Source organism: Triticum urartu, chromosome 2, assembly GCF_003073215.2.
Source record: "Triticum urartu cultivar G1812 chromosome 2, Tu2.1, whole genome shotgun sequence".
Taxonomy (NCBI): Eukaryota; Viridiplantae; Streptophyta; class Magnoliopsida; order Poales; family Poaceae; genus Triticum; species Triticum urartu.
The window spans coordinates 465,066,255-465,087,704 of NC_053023.1; the positions used below are offsets into that span (position 1 = coordinate 465,066,255).

General features: G+C 41.6%; 1 pseudogene; it reads left to right on the plus strand.

Moving 5' to 3' along the window:
* Window positions 1-5,684: 5,684 nt before the first annotated feature.
* Window positions 5,685-10,400, plus strand: LOC125537054 (annotated as a pseudogene).
* Window positions 10,401-21,450: the final 11,050 nt, after the last annotated feature.

Here is a 21,450-nt window from a genome sequence, read left to right on the forward strand (position 1 = left end):
CACTGGCGTTAAAGGTAAAAGCCGTGTCACTCCATGGGTTTATTGTTGCTACTTGGTAGACTTCGGCAAGGCTACGGAGTGTCCATTTTCGCATATTATTTGATGCGAAAGTCTCGAAGACTGTTAATACCGTATTGGTGTCTTTGGGGTGGCTTTCTGTGGCCTCCGGAATTAGGAGATTTTTGCCAATTTTGGCCACCTGCCGGAGTATCCAACATGCTCTAAGGCTGTGAGTTGGTGTGGCGTCCTTTGTACTGTGAATTTTACAGGGTCCATTAAGCCATCCTTCCAGTACGGTTCCATGCCCTGTAGAAGGTTTTTGCTTTTTCGTGTTTGACCCGGGTGTCTGGCGATGATGCACCCTTTTATTTCGGACTGGGTTTGTATTCAGGGCCGAATCGTCCCAAAATTTAATTTCGGTTTTCCAAGCGATTTCCATCGCACAGTACTTTCGTACAATGGACGCCAAGTCAGTGAAGCGTGTAATATCACGGCGACTTATGGCGTTGAGGATTCCCTTGTCCGTGCAATCATTGCAGAAAATTAAGATTGCGTCTTCCTCGCGGCAGTCCCTTGTCCTGTTCTCAACCAGGAGGAATCTGGCCCAGTAATGATGTACTGTTTCATCGGGCTCTTGCCTGATTTGGGATAGATCACTTATGTTCGGGTGGGTGGGTGGAATTAAATCTGAAGCCTCACCCAATCTGAGGCTCAGAGGCCGAGGAATTTCTGAACTCGAAAATTTGGATTCCTGGATGTTGTCCAATGAATCCAGCCCGTCGTCTGACTCTAAGTTCAGGTTTTGAGTGATATCCTCCCCTCCGCGGGTATCCGGCTTGGAGGGATCGGGAATCCGGACGTAGCGAGTCCTTAAGATAGATGAAGGGTCGCCGCACTGTCCCTCTACCACGGCAACGTGATGGGTGACTTGGGGAGAGTTAATCTCTCTCAGATCGGGTTTAGGCCCAATCTGGTCGTAATCCGTAGCGACTCCCAGGGCGGCGGAGCGATCCAAGAGCTCGTTTATAGAGGAGAGCTCCATTTTATCTAACTGCTCGGCGAGTTCCGAGCTAACATGAAGATTGTTTTCGATAGCTCGAGAGGTCATCGTCGGCGCAGAAGCCGAACAGGAGGTCATAAGAAAACCACCTAGCCGGAGGGTTTGGCCGACAGCCAAAGCTCCCTTAGCAACTGTGCCGTCTTTAAAGACGGGGGCGAGTCATCCTTCCTGATGGCGACGACACAGAGGAACTCTCAATGAAAGCACCAATGTCGGTGTCAAAATCGACGGATCTCGGGTAGGGGGTCCCGAACTGTGCGTCTAGGCTGGATGGTAATAGGAGGCAAGGGACACAAAGTTTTACCCAGGTTCGGGCCCTCTCAATGGAGGTAAAACCCTACATCCTGCTTGATAAATATTGATGATATGGGTAGTACAAGAGTAGATCTACCACGAGATCGGAGAGGCTAAACCCTAGAGGCTAGCCTATGGTATGATTGTTGTTGTGTATGTTGTCCTACGGACTAAAACCCTCCGGTTTATATAGACACCAGAGAGGGTTAGGGTTACACAAAGTCGGTTACAATGGTAGGAGATCTGCATATCCGTATCGCCAAGCTTGCCTTCCACGCCAAGGAAAGTCCCTTCCGGACACGGGATGAAGTCTTCAATCTTGTATCTTCATAGTCCAGGAGTCCGGCTGAAGGTATAGTCCGGCCATCCGTACACCCCCTAATCCAGGACTCCCTCAGTGAGTTCCCTCCCACATGAAGGTGATAGCATCGCCATCTTCGACTATCTCTTCTTCCTGGAAAAAATCTTCTTCCGAAGAGTATTGCACCCTGTTTGTTGTCATGAAGAATCCTCGAGGAATCTCAGGGGTAAACCAGCCAGTATCTCTTCTCGAAGAAGCTTGACTCTTCCGAAAGTTGATGGTCCTTGGGTTTTCAATTATGCGCGGCATCTTGTTTCTGTTGAACGTCATTTCCTGCACAAAACGGCCGAGCTGCATTGTCAATAAAATGAACTAAATCATACAAACTGCTTTGTGTTTAAAAGGGTACTGCAAACTAATGCACGCGGACTGCATCATCCCGCGGGGTGAACTGAAGTAATCGCACTGCATCATTGTCCATGGTCAACCTATACAATCGTACTACATAACTGAGCAACTACACTGCCATTTTAATCACGGCGAACTGAAGTAGCCGCACTGCATTGTTTTTGGAGGTGTACTGGACTGCGTGCACTACTTTGTCTGTAATAAATAAACCGAGAGAGATGAAGAAGTGTACTGCTTACCTCGTGGTGTAGTGCTTTCTTGCGTTTGCAGGAGGAAGTTTCTTTCGCGTCCGTCTGCAACACTCTTGTGTTCACCCCGTGCAGCCCACTTGCCCTTCAGGAGTTCATGAGCGTTTTGGACATTGCTCAAGGTGAGTGGAGACGGAGGATTTGCACTGAAGGTCGTCACAACATTCATCCAAGAAGCTGGGGTGGATGAAGGAACCTTGCCCACAGTCCTCCTTCGTTGAATTGGTGCTATGTCGAGGCAGCACCAATCTACATCTGAGGAAGGATAGGAAATTGAAGACGCACCGCTCAACGCCGTGGAAGAAGGCCTGGAGCTTGAGCTCTACCTCCTGCTCCTCATACTGAGGTACCTGAGGAACATCGTGCATGATGTCGCTTGGGAGGACGACTTCAGCACCGTAACCCATAAAAAATGGTGTGTAGTCGGTACATCAGTTGGGTGTAGTCTGTAGGATCCACAGAACATATCTAGCTCCTCTACCCACTTTCCGCCAGCTTTCTTGAGCAACCTTGGCTTGATGCCACCAAGGACCAATCCGTTGGCCCGTTCAACCTGCCCATTGGTTTGCGTGTGACATATAGAAGCATAGTCTAATTTGATATTGCGTCCAACTCAATAATCTTGGAACTTCTCTGATGTAAAATTCTTCCCATTGTACATGATTATACTATGGGCCATGCTATGGTGTACCACACCTGACATGGATTTGATGAATGGCTTGATAGCTTGACTGGTAATCGGCTTCGCTTCAATCCAGTTAGTGAACTTGTCGACCAGGACGCGGAGGTACTTATTGCCTCCCTCGCCCTTTCGTATAGGTCCAATCATGTCCAACTCCTAGACATCAAAGGGCCAGATTATGGGAATTGTTTCAAGGGTTCTAGCCGGTAAGTGGTTGGCTTGAGCAAATAGTTGGCATCCCAGTCATTTGTTGACTATATCAACTGCGTCTGCCCATGTCGTAAGATAATAGAAGACAACAAGGAAGGCCTTGCTCACCAGGGTCCGACGAGCCGCATGGTACCCTCAAGTGCCAGAATGAATCTCATGCAATAGTTGCTGACTCTTCTCATGGTTGTGGTGGTTGTTGCCATCGTCGTGGTTGTGGTGGGGATGCCCAGGATAAGAAACGTGACAACAGAGAGGGTGGACGCGAGGAAGAGGCCTGGAGCTCCTGCTTCCGCGCATCGGAGATCGCTTCTTCTCCACCGACACCAGCACTTACGTCGTTGCATTCCACAAGCATGCCCATGCCTCCTGTGTAGGAGGATGGCACTGCCGCCTCCCCAACCACCATCACCTTCCTCGCACCTCTGCCTCGCGGACAAAGCCATTGCGCACTATTGCAACATAGGAGCTCCCCTGGTCGTGGCTGAAATTGGTTTGCTCGGGAGCACCCATCACCGCTCCCCGCGAAGCAGCTGAAGGAAATATGCCCTAGAGGCAATAATAAAGTTATTATTTATTTCCTTATATCATGATAAATGTCTATTATTCATGCTAGAATTGTATTAACCGAAAACTTTGTACATGTGTGATTACATAGACAAACTAAGTGTCACTAGTATGCCTCTACTTGACTAGCTTGTTAATCAAAGATGGTTAAGTTTCCTAGCCATGGACAAGAGTTGTCGTTTGATGAATAGGATCACATCATTAAAGAATGATGTGATTGACTTGACCCATCCGTTAGCTTAGCACGATAATCGTTTAGTTTGTTGCTATTGCTTTCTCCATAACTTATACATGTTCCTATGACTATGAGATTATGCAACTCCTGGATACCGGAGGAACACTTAGTGTGCTATGAAATGTCACAATGTAACTGGGTGACTATAAAGATGCTCTACAGGTGCCTCCGATGGTGTTTGTTAAGTTGGCATAGATCGAGATTAGGATTTTTCACTCCGTGTATCGGAGAGGTGTCTCTGGGCCCTCTCGGTAATGCACATCACTATAAGCCTTGCAAGCAATGTGACTAATGGGTTAGTTATGGGATGTTGCATTACGGAACGAGTAAAGAGAATTGCTGGTAACGAGATTGAACTAGGTATTGAGATACCGATGATCGAATCTCGGGAAAGTAACATATCGATGACAAAGGGAACAACGCATGTGTGTGTTTGCTGCCAAAGTTTCAGCTGCATGTTCTTGTTGGTTGAATTCATCTATTGTGATTTTCGTGATTCCCCCAAAGTGTGTGTTCAGATCCAAGTCCCTTGTTGAAAGTTTGTCAAAAAAAGAGCAAAAAAGGCAAAAAAAAAGAGATCTGCCCAAAGAAAGAAAGTGTGTGCAAGAAGCAAAGGAGAGAAAACTTGGGACTGTTCTTCACTTATATCTTGAGAAATCCATGTTTGTGTTGTGAGCTGAAACGTGTCAAGTGTGCAAAGTCTTCAATCCTTGCTTGCAGCAAATCTGATTCCTTGGCGAGAGTTGCATGTACCTCACGTATATCTCATTCAGCAACTAAATGCATTAGAATCTTGTGTGGATGATTACTTGGTTCAACAATATCTAGATTGCAGATTAGTGCACCTTTTGCTACATATATACCCCAACCAAAGTCCACCAGACAGCCCCGCATGTGCAACCCTAGACTTGTATTCGCTTGATTATCACTTTTTGTATACCAACCACCGACAGCACGGTTGAGCATGATTCTGCTCTCATTTGGAAGTTACATGGGCTTCGGTTGGTAAGTGAGGTGAGCTTGAGTTGTTATCCACATATATGCTTCTAGTACTATAGGGCTTTTGAAGAACTAACCATGGCAGGTGAAGAAAACGAGTATGATGTTGAAGGAAATGGGCATCTCAATCAGCCCGTCACACGGTTTCACTTCAACGCATTACGTGATCATCTACGCCAAGAGTTCAGAAATAGCCTTGACCCAATTGAAGAGAAGCAAGACAAGTTGTCGAGAGATTTGCAGCAACTTATGGGTAATGTTGATGAGCAACTCACTCAGAACATGGCAGCCATGAGGACTGGTATTGTTGCTGATATTGTGCGAGAGCTTCGTCAGAACCGAGAAGATGCAAGTGTCCATGGTGAAGAACAAAATGTAACTGATGGGGAAGGTGCTGCCTCCAATGCACAAGCTAGAAGAAACCGTGCTCCTGCTCCCCATGCCATGAGACCTCCCGGTCCCGGACGTGGAAATGATCATGGTAATGGACGTGGTCATCATGAAGTTGCTGTTGGTCGTGGTCTTAGAGGAGGCCACCGAAGAGCAAATCTGCACCATGAAGGTAGTGGAGATGAGTTTGATGAATATGAAGAAGGCATGACCATAATGACAGATTTCATCATCGTAGAAACTATGGTCGTGGACGGCATGAGGAGGAGAGGTTTGGAAAGCTGAAATTTACCATGCCCAAGTTTGATGGTAGATCTGATCCAGAAAGTTATCTCACATGGGAATTGAAGGTTGACAAGATTTTCCGCATGCACAACTACTCTGAAGAGAAGAAATTAGCAATGGCCTCACTTGAATTTGAAGACTATGCTCTAATTTGGTGGGAGCAAGTTCAGATTCAGCAAGAAGAAGAAGGAGAGCCTGCTGTTGCTACATGGACAGAAATGAAAAGAGAGATGAGGGCAAGATTTGTCCCAAGGCATTATAGACGTGACATCTTTGATAAGCTCCAGAATTTGAGGCAAGGAAAGTTATCAGTTGAGGAGTATCATAAGGAGATGGAGAAGGCAATGATAAGAGACAACATACATGAAGATGAGGAGCAGTCCATGGCAAGGTTCCTCTATGGGCTGAATCCTAATGTTAAACGAGTGGTTGATTTGCAGCCATATCGTAATGTAGTAGAGCTGGTACATCTTGCTTCTAAGGCTGAACGTCAATTGCAAGAAGACTCGAAGCAAAACAGAACTACGTCCTTCACAGCTCAAGCTACATCAAGTGGGAGTAAGTTTATACCTCAATTCAACGTTGGTCGAGGTATTATGACTAGTTCTGGTGGTGGAAATCAGCCCCATGCATGTGCAGCCACGAGCAGAAATGATGCATCAAATTTGAAGGAGAAGAGCAAATTTGCAGCTCCTAGTTCATCCTCCATTGGCTCCATGAGGAAAACTAGTGAGATAAAGTGCTTTACATGTAAGGGACATGGCCACATGAAGAAGGATTGTCCCAACAAGCTTACCATGCTGATCACCGAGAATGGAGAATATGAGTCTTGTAGTGAACCTGAAGAAGAAACTGAAGATGGTGATGGTTCAGATGGTGATGAGTAAACCTATTGTGATTATGAGCAAGGTGCCTCTCTTGTTGTCACTAAAGTTTTGAGTGTGCAGATCAAAGAAGCTGAGAATGGACAACGACACAATCTGTTTCAAACAAGAGCCAAAGTGCAAGACAAGGTATGCAAGGTAATTGTTGATGGTGGGAGTTGTCACAATCTTGCAAGCAAAGAAATGTGTGATAAGCTTGGGCTGAAGCTGCTACAACACCCTCATCCATATCATATACAATGGTTGAGTGAATGTGGAGAGATTAAGATCACACACATGGTACAGGTGCAATTCAAGATTGGAGATTATAATGACATCGTTGAGTGTGATGTGGTGCCAATGAAGGTGTGTCACTTGCTATTGGGCAGACCATGGCAATATGATCATTCAGCTCAACACTGTGGCAGAACCAATCAATACACCATCAAGTGGAGAGGAAAAGACTTGGTGCTTAGACCCATGACACCCCAACAAATCATGGCTGAGCACTTGCAGAAAGTTTCTGAAGTAAAAATAGTGAGTAAGAAAGAGGGAGAGAAAAAGAGCGAGAGAGAGATCCACAAATCGATGAGTGAGTGTCACAAGCCAAATCTGAGAGAGAAGAATAAAAGAGAGGGAGAGAACTTAGTAATGATAGCCACCAAATCAGAACTAAGAGATGTGAGGCTCAACCCAAATCAAGTGGTCGTTGTACTTGTGTACAAAGATGCTTTGCTTTCAGCTAACGACTTAACATGTCTCCCTAGTGCTATTTGTGATGTCTTGCAGGAATTCGAGGATGTTTTTTCGGAGGAAGTACCCACTGGTCTACCTCCCTTGCGTGGCATAGAACATCAGATTGACCTCATTCCAGGAGCATCACTTCCGAATCGACCTCCCTACCGCACCAATCCTGAAGAAACAAAGGAGATACAAAGGCAGGTACAAGAACTTTTAGATAAAGGTTATGTGCGTGAAAGCTTAAGTCCTTGTGTTGTACCTGTGATTTTGGTGCCCAAGAAAGATGACACATGGCGATTGGTAATGGATTGTAGGCCTATCAATATTATAACTATTAGGTATCGTCATCCTATTCCTAGGTTAGATGATATGCTTGATGAATTGAGTGGCTCTACTGTTTTCTCTAAAATTGATTTGAGGAGTGGATACCATCAGATTAGGATGAAAGAAGGAGATGAATGGAAAACTGCTTTCAAAACAAAATTTGGGTTGTATGAGTGGTTAGTCATGCCTTTTGGATTAACTAATGCACCAAGTACATTCATGAGATTGATGAACCATGTTTTGAGAGCTTACATTGGAAAATTTGTTGTTGTGTACTTTGATGACATCCTAATCTATAGAAGATCCATTGAGGAACATATTGAACATCTAAAACAAGTGCTGAATGTGCTAAGGATAGAAAAACTATATGCTAACGTTGAGAAGTGCTCCTTTTGCACAAACAAGGTTGTTTTTCTTGGCTATCTCGTTTCAGGACAGGGAATTGAAGTGGATGAATCTAAGGTGGAAGCAATCAAGAATTGGCCAACTCCAATGAATGTAAGCCAGGTGAGAAGTTTTCATGGCCTTGCTGGTTTCTACCGGAGGTTTGTGAAAGATTTTAGTACAATTGCTGCACCTTTGAATGAATTGACAAAGAAAGGAATGCCCTTTAGATGGGGTGCACCACAAGAAGAAGCATTTCTTGAGCTTAAGAAACAATTAACTGAAGCACCTTTGCTGATTCTACCTGATTTCACTAAAACTTTTGAGATGGAATGTGATGCTAGTGGAATAGGTGTTGGAGGTGTGTTAATGCAAGAACGAAAACCAATAGCATATTTTAGTGAGAAGCTGAGTGGTGCACAACTGAATTATTCTGTTTATGATAAGGAGTTGTATGCCTTGGTTAGAGTGCTTGAAACTTGGCAACACTACTTATGGCCTAAAGACTTTATTGTACATTCTGATCATGAGGCCTTGAAACATTTGAAAGGCCAAGCTAAACTGGATCGTAGGCATGCTAAATGGGTAGAATTCATTGAAACTTTCCCATATGTTGTGAAGTATAAGAAAGGAAGGGAAAACATGGTTGCTGATGCTTTGTCCCGTAGGCATGTTCTTTTGACACAATTAGAAGTGAAGGTACCAGGGCTTGAGAGCTTAAAAGAACTGTATTGCACTGATCATATATTTTCAGAACCATATGCAAAATGTAAAGATGGGAAAGGTTGGGATAAATACCATGTGTATGATGGGTTCCTTTTTAGGGCTAACAAGTTGTGTGTTCCAAATTCGTTGGTTAGGCCTTTGTTGTTGCAGGAATTACATGCAGGAGGATTAATGGGACACTTTGGTCGTGAGAAAACTTATGAGCTGTTGGCCGATCACTTTTATTGGCCAAAGATGAGGAAGGACGTTGAGAGATTTGTGCAGCGATGCATCATATGCCACAAAGCTAAGTCTAAACTGAACTCCCATGGTTTATATACTCCCCTACCTGTTCCAAATGCTCCTTGGGAAGATATTAGCATGGATTTTGTTTTAGGACTGCCTAGGACTAAGAGGGGGAGGGATTCAGTTTTTGTTGTGGTTGATAGGTTCTCAAAAATGGCACACTTCATTCCGTGCCACAAGAACGACGATGCTTCACATGTTGCTGATTTGTTTCTCAGGGAAGTTGTTCGCTTGCATGGAATGCCAAGGACTATTGTTTCAGATCGAGATGTGAAGTTCATGAGCTACTTTTGGAAAACATTGTGGGCAAAATTAGGAACCAAGTTGTTGTTTTCAACAACGTGTCACCCCCAAACTGATGGGCAAACAGAGGTAGTGAACCGCACACTCTCAGCCTTGCTGTGTACAATGATCAAGAAGAATTTGAAGGAGTGGGAAGAGTGTTTGCCGCACGTGGAGTTTGCTTACAATCGGGCAGTTCACTCTACCACAAACATGTGCCCGTTTGAGGTGGTATATGGATTCAAACCACTTGCACCAATTGACTTGCTGCCACTTCCATTGCAAGAGAGATGTAACATGGACGCTTCCAAGCGTGCTGCATATGTGAAGAAGATTCATGAGAAGACCAGAGAAGAGATAGAAAGGAAGTCCAAGTACTATGCTGCTAAGGCAAACAAAAATCGCAAGAAGGTAACTTTTGAGCCCGGAGATCTGGTTTGGATACATTTGCACAAAGATCGGTTCCCAGAGAAGCGCAAATCCAAGCTAATGCCTCGTGGAGATGGACCATTCAAAGTCCTGGCCAAGATCAATGACAATGCTTACAAAATCGAGCTTCCTGAAGACTATGTTGTGAGTCCAACTTTCAACGTTGCTGATTTGTCTCCATGCTTCGATCAAGAGGGTCAAGAGTCGAGGACGACTCCTTTTGAAGAGGGGGAGGATGATGAGGACATCCCAGGTTCACCTCATTTATCATATTCTCCTGATGATAAATCTCAGCCATCAAGTGAAGCTTCTACAAAGAAGATCTATTTGGGTCCCATGACAAGGAGCCGTGCCGAACAAATAGCACAAGAGGTGAACGCGCTCCTAGCTTATCACAATTCAAATGACCATGAGAACTTTATACTGCCTAAATCTCGTGTGCTGATTTTACTTAGGTACAATGTCGAGGACAACCAACAACATTCAGCACATGAAGAACCAAGTTTTGGAGCCCATTCAACAAGTTTAAAGAGAACAAGTTTCAACTCTGATGAAAGCCTTGTTTTGGTGACAAGGACAAATAGTTACACCGCAAGGAAGAATAGCAAGCCATCTCAACACGCTATTGTTGCATGTGCAGTTCCAGAATTCGTCCCAGAACTTGCTGAATCATGCAATGCAAATATATGAGCATCCAACATGTGTGGGAGTACAAAATGGAGAGCATATGAAGTCTACTTTCAGGAAAATCAAATGGTGCATCATTTGGAGTCCTGGGTCAAAGGATATGAGAGTTCCAATGCAAGCTATCCAGGGCATTAATTGTTGCGCGAGGCTCCATGAGTTTGCTCCCTTGACCAGCTGGTTAGCACGAATTTGAGCCCCTCTTTTGGCCTGGTTTCACACCTAAACTAGGAGGGCTGTTCCTAGTATAAATACCCCTTCCCCCACTTCAGCCACAACTCTTTGGCAATTTGATTTCAGCATAGGTTAGCTAAGTGCAACCAGAATATTGTTTGAGAGTTCACTTCCTCCTTAGCTCTTGTAATCTTGCCTTGTGAGAGGGTAAACTCACTTTGTGATTTTACAACAGCAGCCATTGAGGCGGTGACCAGTTCGTGCTTCCAACTTCGTGCGTGGTTGCGTGGATTGGAACTAAGAGTGTGGTTGGGCGAATATTTGTCGCTGGTTGTTGCATTTGCAATAGTTAGCTTCGGTCTCGTCAGGTTGCACTAGTTATTCTTTACCCGACAGCGTTGTTGGTTGGGATCGAGGGTTTCCTTCATACCCTTCAGGTGGCGTTGATTCGCAACATAGAGCCAATCCTCCGTGAAGATTGGGCAACCCCGTATCAAGAGATGAACTAGGGTTTGAGATGAGATGGTGCTGGTGAAGATGTTGATGAAGATTGACCCCCTCCCGATGTGAGGATCGATGGTGATGACGATGGTGATGATTTCCCCCTCCCGTAGGGAAGTTTCCCCCGCAGAACAGCTCTGCCGGAACCCTAGATTGGTTCCGCCTTGTGGCGGCGGAGTTTCGTCCCGTGAGCTTGCTTATGATTTTTCCTGGACGAAAGACCTGATATAGCAGAAGATGGGCACCAGAGGGCTGCCAGGGGGGCCCACGAGGCAGGGGGCGCGCCCCCACCCTCGTGGATGGTGGGTGGCCCCCCTCTGGTACTTCCTTCGCCCAATATTTTTATATATTCTAAAACGTGTTCCCGTGAAGTTTCAGGACTTTTGCAGATGTGCAGAATAGGTCACTAATATTTGCTCCTTTTCCAGCCCAGAATTCCAGTTGCCGGCATTCCCCCTCTTCATGTAAATCTTGTAAAATAAGAGAGAATAGGCATAAGTATTGTGATATAATGTGTAATAACAGCCCATAATGCACTAAATATCGAAAGCATGATGCAAAATGGACGTATCAACTCCCCCAAGCTTAGACCTCGCTTGTCCTCAAGCAAAAGCCGAAATCGAAAAATATGTCCACATGTTTAGAGATAGAGGTGTCGATAAAATAAAATACGGACATGAGGGCATCATGATCATTCTTAGAACAGCAACATATATATATATTGTCATATGATTTCTTATGCTAAAGTAACAATTCAATCACAATTTGAAGTATGAATCAGAAACTTCATTGAAAACTAACAAACTATAATCTCAGTCATTGAAGCAATTGCAATTTATCGGAACATCAGAAAGAGTCAATGTCAGAGCTTTTCAGCAAGTCCACATACTCAACTATCATTTAGTCTTTCACAATTGCTAACACTCACGCAATATTTATGGGTATGAAGTTTTAAGCGGACGCAGAGGGAAGCAGAGGTTGTCATGTGCTTTTATGGTTGGATGCACGAAATCTTAATGCAAAAGAACGTCACTTTATATTGTCACTTGTGATATGGACCTTTATTATGCAGTCCGTCGCTTTTATTTCTTCCCCATCACAAGATTGTATAAAGCGTATTTTCTCCACACTAATAAATCATACATATTTAGAGAGCAATTTTTATTGTTTGCAACGATGACAACTTACGTGAAGGATCTTACTCACTCCATAGGTAGATATGGTGGACTCTCATGGCAAAACTAGGTTAAAGGATAATTGGAAGTGCAAGTAGTATCTCTACTTGGTGCAAAGAATTTGGCTAGCATGAGAGGGAAAGGCAAGCTCAACATGTTGGATGATCCATGACAATATAATTTATTTCGGATGTAAGAAAACATAACCCATTACGTTGTCTTCCTTGTCCAACATCAACTCTTTAGCATGTCATATTTTAATGAGTGCTCACAATCATAAAAGATGTCCAAGATAGTATATTTATATGTTGAAACCTCTCTTTCTTTATTACTTCTTAATAATTGCAACGATGACCAAAACTATGTTTGTCAACTCTCAACAACTTTTATTCATCATACTCTTTATATGTGAAGTCATTACTCTCCATAAGATCCATATGATCTCTTTATTTCTTTTTATTTTTGTCTTTTATTTTTATTCCCTCAAGATCATAGCAAGATAATCAAGCCCTTGACTCAACACTAATCTTTATTATATATAGCTCACGGACTCGATTACATAGAAGGATGATACGTCCATTTTGCATCATGCTTTTATATCGATATTTATTGCATTATGGGCTGTTATTACACATTATGTCACAATACCTATGCCTAATATCTCTTATTTTACAAGGTTTACATGAAGAGGGAGAATGCTGGCAGCTGGAATTCTGGGCTGGGAAAGAAGCAAATATTAGAGACCTATTCTGCATAACTCCAAAAGTCCTGAAACTTCACGGGAGCACGTTTCAGAATATATAAAACATATTGGGCGAAGGAAGTGCCAGAGGGGGGCCGCCCACCATCCACGAGGGTGGGGGCCGTGCCCTACCCCCTGGGTGCGCCCCTGCCTCTTGGGCCCCCTGCCAGGCCTCCGGTGCCCATCTTATGCTATATGAAGTCTTTCGTCCGAGAAAAAATCATAAGAAAGCTCACGAGACGAAACTCCGCCGCCACAAGGTGGAACCTTGGCGGAACCAATCTAGGGCTCCGGCTGAGCTGTTCTTCCAGGGAAACTTCCCTCCAGGAGGGGGAAATCATGACCATCGTCATCACCATCGATCCTCACATCGGGAGGGGGTCAATCTCCATCAACATCGTCACCAGCACCATCTCATCTCAAACCCTAGTTCATCTCTTGTATACAATCTTTGTCCCAAAGCCTCAGATTGGTACCTGTGGGTTGCTAGTAGTGTTGATTACTCCTTGTAGTTGATGCTAGTTGGTTCATTCGGTGTAAGATCATATGTTCAGATCCTTTATACATATTAATACCCCTCTGATTATGAACATGAATATGCTTTGTGAGTAGTTAGGTTTGTTCCTGAGGACATGGGAGAAGTCTTGCTATAAGTAGTCATGTGAATTTGGTATCCGTTCGATATTTTGATGAGATGTATGTTATCTTTCCTCTAGTGGTGTCATGTGAACATCGACTACATGCCACTTCACCATTGTTTGGGCATAGAGGGAGGCATTGGGAAGTAATAAGTAGATGGTGGGTTGCTAGAGTGACAGAAGCTTAAACCCTAGTTTATGAGTTGCTTCGTAAGGGCTGATTTGGATCCATATGTTTCATGCTGTGGTTAGGTTTACCTTAATACTTCTTTTATAGTTGCGGATTCTTGCAAGAGGGGTTAATCATAAGTGTGATGCTTGTCCAAGGTAGGGCAGTACCCAAGCACCGGTCCACCCACATATCAAATTATCAAAGTACCGAAAGTGAATCATATGAGCGTGATGAAAACTAGCTTGACGATAATTCCCATGTGTCCTCGGGAGCGTTTTCCTTTATATAAGAGTTTGTCCAGGCTTGTCCTTTGCTACAAAAAGGATTGGTCCATCTTTTTGCACCTTATTTACTTTTACTATTTGTTATCCATTACAAATTACCTTATCACAAAACTACCTGTTACCAATAATTTCAGTGCTTGCAGAGAATATCTTGCTGAAAACTGCTTATCATTTCCTTCTGCTCCTGGTTGGGTTCGACACTCTTACTTATCGAAAGGACTACGATAGATCCCTATACTTTTGGGTCATCAAGACTCTTTTCTGGCGTCAATGTCAGGGAGTGAAGCGCCTTTGGTGAGTGGAATTTGGTAAGGAAAAATTTATATAGTGTGGTGAAATTTACTGTCACTTGTTACTATGGAACATAATCCTTTGAGGGGCTTGTACGGGGTATCTTCACCCCGACCAGTAGAGCAAAGAGTTGCTCCTCAACCTACTGAACCTACTGAAAATGTTTACTTTGAAATTTCTTCGGGTATGATAGAGAAACTGCAAGCTAATCCTTTTACAGGAGATGGAACATTGCATCCCGATTTACACCTAATCTATGTGGATGAAGTTTGTGGATTATTTAAGCTTGCAGGTATGCCGGAGGATGTTATCAAGAAGAAGGTCTTCCCTTTTATCTTTGAAGGGAAAGGCATTGACATGGTTTAGGCTATGTGATGATATGGGATCGTGGAACTACAACCGACTGAAATTGGACTTTTATCAGAAGTTTTATCCTATGCATCCTGTTCATCGTGATCGTAATTATATATATAATTTTTGGCCTCGCGAAGGAGAAAACATCGCTCAAGCTTGGGGGGCTTAAGTCAATGTTATATCCATGCCCCAATCATGAGCTTTCAAGAGAAATTATTATTCAAAATTCATATGCTCGGCTTTCTCTCGATAATCGCTCCATGCTCGATACTTCTTGTACTAGCTCTTTTATGATGAAGACTATTGAATTCAAATGGGATTTATTGGAAAGAATTAAACGCAACTCTGAATATTGGGATCTCGACGAAGGTAAGGAGTCAGGTATAATACCTAAGTTTGATTGTGTTAAATCTTTATGGATACCGATGCTTTCCATGAATTTAGCACTAAATATGGACTTGACTCTGAGATAGTAGCTTCTTTCTGTGAATCCTTTGCTACTCATGTTGATCTCCCTAAGGAGAAGTGGTTTAAATATAATCCTCCCATTGAAGTAAAAGTAGTTGCAACTATAAAAGTTGAAGAAAAGACCATCACTTATAATGATTCTGTTTTTCCTACTGGTTATATTGAGAAACCACCTTTCCCTGTTAGAATAAAGGATCATGATAAAGCTTCAACTGTGGTTCATAAGAGTAATACTAGAACACCTACACCCTCTGAGAAAATTAAAGTTGAACCTAGTGTTGCTATGGTTAAAGATCTCTTGGCCGATAATATTGATGGGCATGTTATTTACTTATGTGATGAAGCTGCTAGAATTACTAGACCCGATACAAAAAATTAACATAGACCTGTTTTAGGCATGCCTGTTATTTTTGTTAAAATCGGATATCATTGTTATCATGGCTTATGTGATATGGGTTATAGTGCAAGTGCAATACCTCATTCCTTATATAAAGAAATTATGCATGATATCGCACCTGCTGAGATAGAGGAAATTGATGTTACAATTAAGCTAGCCAATAGAGACACTATTTCACCAGTTGGGATTGTTAGATATGTTGAAGTCTTGTGTGGGAAAGTCAAATATCCTGCTGATTTTCTTATTCTTGGCTCCCCACAAGATTACTTTTGTCCCATTATATTTGGTAGGCCCTTCTTGAATATTGTTAATGCTAGGATAGATTGCAAAAAGGATGTTGTTACTATTGGTTTGGGGGATGTGTCTCATGAGTTTAATTTTGCTAAATTTCGTAGACAACCCCATGATAAATAATTGCCTAGTAAAGATGAAATTATTGGTCTTGCTTCTATTGCCGTGCCTCCTAGTGATCCTTTAGAACAATATTTGCTAGACCATGAAAATGATATATTTATGAATGAAAGAAGGGAAATAGATGAAGTATTCTTTAAATAGGGACCTATTTTGAAACACAACTTGTCTGTTGAGATTTTAGGGGATCCCCCTCCACCCAAGGGTGACCCCTTGTTTGAGCTTAAACCTTTAACTGATACTCTTAAATATGCTTATCTTGATGAGAAAGAGATATATCCTATTATTATTAGTGCTAACCTTTCAGGGCATTAAGAAAAGAAATTATTGAAAACTCTGAAGAAGCATCATGCTGCTATTGGATATACTCTTGATGATCTTAAGGGCATTAGTCCCACTCTATGCCAGCACAAAATAAAATTGGAGAGAGACGGAACCGGTTGTTGATCACCAACGAAGGTTAAATTCTAAGATGAAAGAAGTTGTAAGAAAAGAAATACTAAAGCTTCTGGGGGCAGGTATAATTTATCCCGTTGCTGATAGTCAGTGGGTAAGTCCTATCCATTGTGTTCCTAAGAAGGGAGGTATTACAGTTGTTCCTAATGATAAAGATGAAGTGATCCCACAAATAATTGTTACAGGTTATAAATGGTAATGGATTTCCGCAAATTAAATAAAGCTACTAAAAAGGATCACTACCCTTTACCTTTTATTGATCAAATTCTAGAAAGACTATCCAAACATACACATTTTTGCTTTCTTGATGGTTATTCTGGTTTCTCTCAAATACCTGTGTCAAAAGAGGATCAAGAAAAGACCACTTTTACTTGCCCTTTCGGTACCTTTGCTTATAGACATATGCCTTTTGGTTTATGCAATGCACCTGCTACCTTTCAAAGATGTATGACTGCTATATTCTCTGACTTTTGTGAAAAGATTGTTGAGGTATTCATGGATGATTTCTCTGTTTATGGAACTTCTTTCGATGATTTCTTGAGCAACCTTGATCGAGTTTTGCAGAGATGTGAAGAAACTAATCTTGTCTTGAATTGGGAGAAGTGTCACTTTATGGTTAATGAAGGTATTGTCTTGGGGCATAAAATTTCTGAAAGAGGTATTGAAGTTGATAAAGCTAAGGTTGATGTTATTGATAAGATGTCGTGTCCTAAGGACATTAAAGGTATAAGAAGTTTCCTTGGTCATGCCGGTTTTTATAGGAGGTTCATTAAGGACTTCTCTAATATTTCTAGGCCTCTGAATAATCTCTTACAAAAAGATGTTCCATTTGTCTTTGATGATGATTGTGTAGAAGAATTTGAAATACTTAATAAAGCCTTGATTTCTGCACCTATTGTTCGGCCACCTGATTGGAATTTACCCTTTGAAATTATGTGTGATGCTAGTGATTATGTTGTAGGGGCTGTTTTAGGACAAAGGGTTGATAAGAAATTAAATGTTATCCTATATGCTAGTAAAACTCTAGACAGTGCCCAAAGAAATTATGCTACTACTGAAAATGAATTTTTAGCAGTTGTATTTGCTTGTGATAAGTTCAGATCTTACATTGTTGATTCTAAAGTAACTGTTCCCACTGATCATGCTGCTATTATATAACTTATGGAAAAGAAAGATGCTAAACCTAGACTTTTTAGATGAGTTCTCTTGCTCCAAGAATTTGATTTGCATATTATCGATAGAAAGGGAGCTGAGAACCCCGTTGCAGACAACTTGTATAGGTTAGAGAATGTTCTTGATGAACCACTACCTATTGATGATAGCTTTCCTGATGAACAATTAGTTGTCATAAATTCTTCTCGTACTGCTCCATGGTATGCTGATTATGCTAATTATATTGTTGCTAAATTTATACCACCTAGTTTCACATACCAGCAAAACAAAAGGTTTTTCTATGATTTAAGACATTACTTTTCGGATGACCCATACCTTTATAAAGAAGGAGTAGATGGTGTTATTAGACGTTGTGTACCTGAGCATGAACAGGAACAGATCCTACGCAAGTGTCACTCCGAGGCTTATGGAGGACACCACGCTGGAGATAGAACTACACATAAGGTATTGCAATCCGGTTTTTATTGGCCTACTCTCTTCAAAGATTACTCTAAGTTTGTCTTATCTTGTGATGAATGTCAAAGAATTGGTAACATTAGTAGACGTCAAGAAATGCCTATGAATTATTCACTTGTTATTGAACCATTTCATGTTTGGGGCTTTGATTATATGGGACTGTTTCCTTCCTCTAATGGGTATACACATATTTTAGTTGTTGTTGATTACGTCACTAAGTGGGTAGAAGCTATTCCAACTAGTAGTGCTGATCATAACACCTCTATTAAGATGCTTAAAGAAGTTATTTTTCCGAGGTTTGGAGTCCCTAGATATTTAATGACTGATGGTGGTTCACATTTTCTTCATGGTGCTTTTCGTAAAATGCTTGCTAAGTATGATGTTAATCATAGAATTGCATCTCCATATCACCCACAGTCTAGTGGTCAAGTAGAATTGAGTAATAGAGAGCTTAAATTGATTTTGCAAAAGACTATTAATAGGTCTATAAAGAATTGGTCCAAGAAACTTGATGATGCATTATGGGCTTATAGAACTACATATAAAAATCCTATGGGTATGTCTCCATATAAAATGGTTTATGGTAAAGCATGTCACTTACCTCTTGAACTAGAACATAAGGCATATTGGGCCATTAAAGAGCTCAATTATGATTTCAAACTTGCCGGTGAGAAGAGACTTTTTGACATTAGTTCACTTGATGAATGGAGAACCTAGGCCTATGCGAATGCCAAACTGTTTAAAGAAAAAGTTAAAAGATGGCAAGACAAAAGGATACAAAAATGTGAGTTTAATGTAGGTGATTATGTATTGTTATACAACTCTCGTTTAAGATTTTTTGCAGGAAAACTCCTCTCTAAATGGGAAGGTCCTTACATTATCGAGGAGGTTTATCGTTCCGATGCTATAAAAATTAACAACTCCGAAGGCACAAATCCAAGGGTGGTGAACGGTCCAAGAATCAAACATTATATCTCAGGTAATCCTATAAATGTTGAAACTAATGTTATTGAAACCATAACCCCGGAGGAATACATAAGGGACACTTTCCAGAACGTTTCAGACTCCAAAAAGGAAGAGGTATATGGTACGGTAAGTAAACCGACTCCAAAACAGTTCTAATAGCAATTTTTCTTTGTTTTGGAATATATAAAAATAGGAAAATAAGAAGTAGTCCGGGAAGGACACGAGGCGTCCACGAGGGTGGAGGGCGCGCCCCCTGCCTCGTGGGCACCTCGTGTGCTCTCCGGACTCCGTTTTCTTGCATGATGCTTCTTTTGGTCGGTAAAAATTGATTATATAATCTCCCAAAGGTTTTGATCACCATACCACGCAAATATCTCCTGTTTTTGTTTCGGTCTGTTTTCTGCCAGGGTTGTCAAGGCCAGGCATCATGTCGTCTCCCTCCTCCTCCAACAATGAGGGCAACGATGCTTGGCTAATGAAGATAGAGCTGAAGAGAGAAGAGCCCAGAGAGATCAACAAGGATGATGGGATCAAGAAGGCCATGGGGGATCAAGTTCCGGCAGTAGTGGACAAAGACATCCTTCAACCTCATCACAATCTCTTTACCCCAACGGATATTGAAGCTTTCAAGATGATTGAGTTAGCTTGCATTCAAAACAAGTATCTCACAAGTGAAAATATTTTGTTGAAGGAGCATATCATCGCACTCAAGGGCATTATCCGCAAATTGGAGGATCTCCTACGCTCGATGTGCGACTATCCATCATCACCAACACCTTCTTCACCAATAAAGAAGAACTGGGTATCGGGTATGGGCACTCCCCTTGGCAACTGCCAAGCTTGGGGGAGTGCCCCGGTATCGTATCATCATCACACTTTTATCTTTACCGTTTTTCTTAGTTCGATCCTTTTGGTAATATCTTGATCTAGTAGAATAAAGTTTTAGTATGATCTAGTTTTCAGTTCTGCTTTATGATCCTTCTATGTAATCGAGTCTGTGAGCTATATATAATAAAGATTAGTGTTGAGTCAAGGGTTTGATTATCTTGTTGTGATCTTGAGGGAATAAAAATAAAATAGAAGAGAAACAATAAAAAAAATTAAAGAGGTTATATAGATCTTATGGAGAGTAATGACTTCACATATAAAAAGAATGATGAATAAAAGTTGTTGAGAGTTGACAAACATAGTTTTGGTCATCGTTGCAATTAATAGAAAGTAATAAAGAAAGAGAGGTCTTCACATATAAGTATACTATCTTGGACATCTTTTATGATTGTGAGCACTCATTAAAATATGACATGCTAAAGAGTTGATGTTGGACAAGGAAGACAACATAATGGGTTATGTTTTCTTACATCTGAAATAAATTATATTGTCATGGATCATCCAACATGTTGAGCTTGCCTTTCCCTCTCATGCTAGCCAAATTCTTTGCACCAAGTAGAGATACTAGCTACTTGTGCTTCCAAATATCCTTAAACCCAGTTTTGCCATGAGAGTCCACCATATCTACCTATGGATTGAGTAAGATCCTTCAAGTAAGTTGTCATTGTTGCAAGCAATAAAAATTGCTCTCTAAATATGTATGATTTATTAGTGTGGAGAAAATAAGCTTTATACGATCTTGTGATATGGATGCAATAAAAGTGAAGGACTGCATAATAAAGGTCCATATCACAAGTGGCAATATAAAGTGACATTCTTTCGCATTAAGATTTTATGCATCCAACCATAAAAGCACATGACAACCTCCGCTTCCCTCTACGAAGGGCCTATCTTTTATTCTTGTCTTATACTTCATATAAAAGTCATGGTGATTTTCACCTTTCCTTTTTACATTTTATCCTTTGGCAAGCACAATGCGTTGGAAAGATCCTGATATATATGGCTAATTGGATGTGAGTTTTCATGAACTATTATTGTTGACATTACCCTTGAGGTAAAAGGTTGGGAGGCAAAACTATAAGCCCCTATCTTTCTCTATGTCTGACTAAAACTTCATACCCATAAATATTGCATGAGTGTTAGCAATTGTGAAAGACTAAATGATAGTTGAGTATGTGGACTTGCTGAAAAGCTCTTATATTGACTCTTTCCGATGTTATGATAAATTGCAGTTGCTTCAATGACCGAGATTATAGTTTGTTAGTTTTCAATGAAGTTTCTGATTCATACCTGAAATTGTGAATGAATTGTTACTTTAGCATAAGAAACTATATGACAATATATATATGTGTTGCTCTTCTAAGAATGATAATGATGCCCTCATGTCCGTATTTTATTTTATCGACACCTCTATCTCCAAACATGTGGACATATTTTTCGATTTCGGCTTCCGCTTGAGGACAAGCGAGATCTAAGCTTGGGGGAGTTGATACGTCCATTTTGCATCATG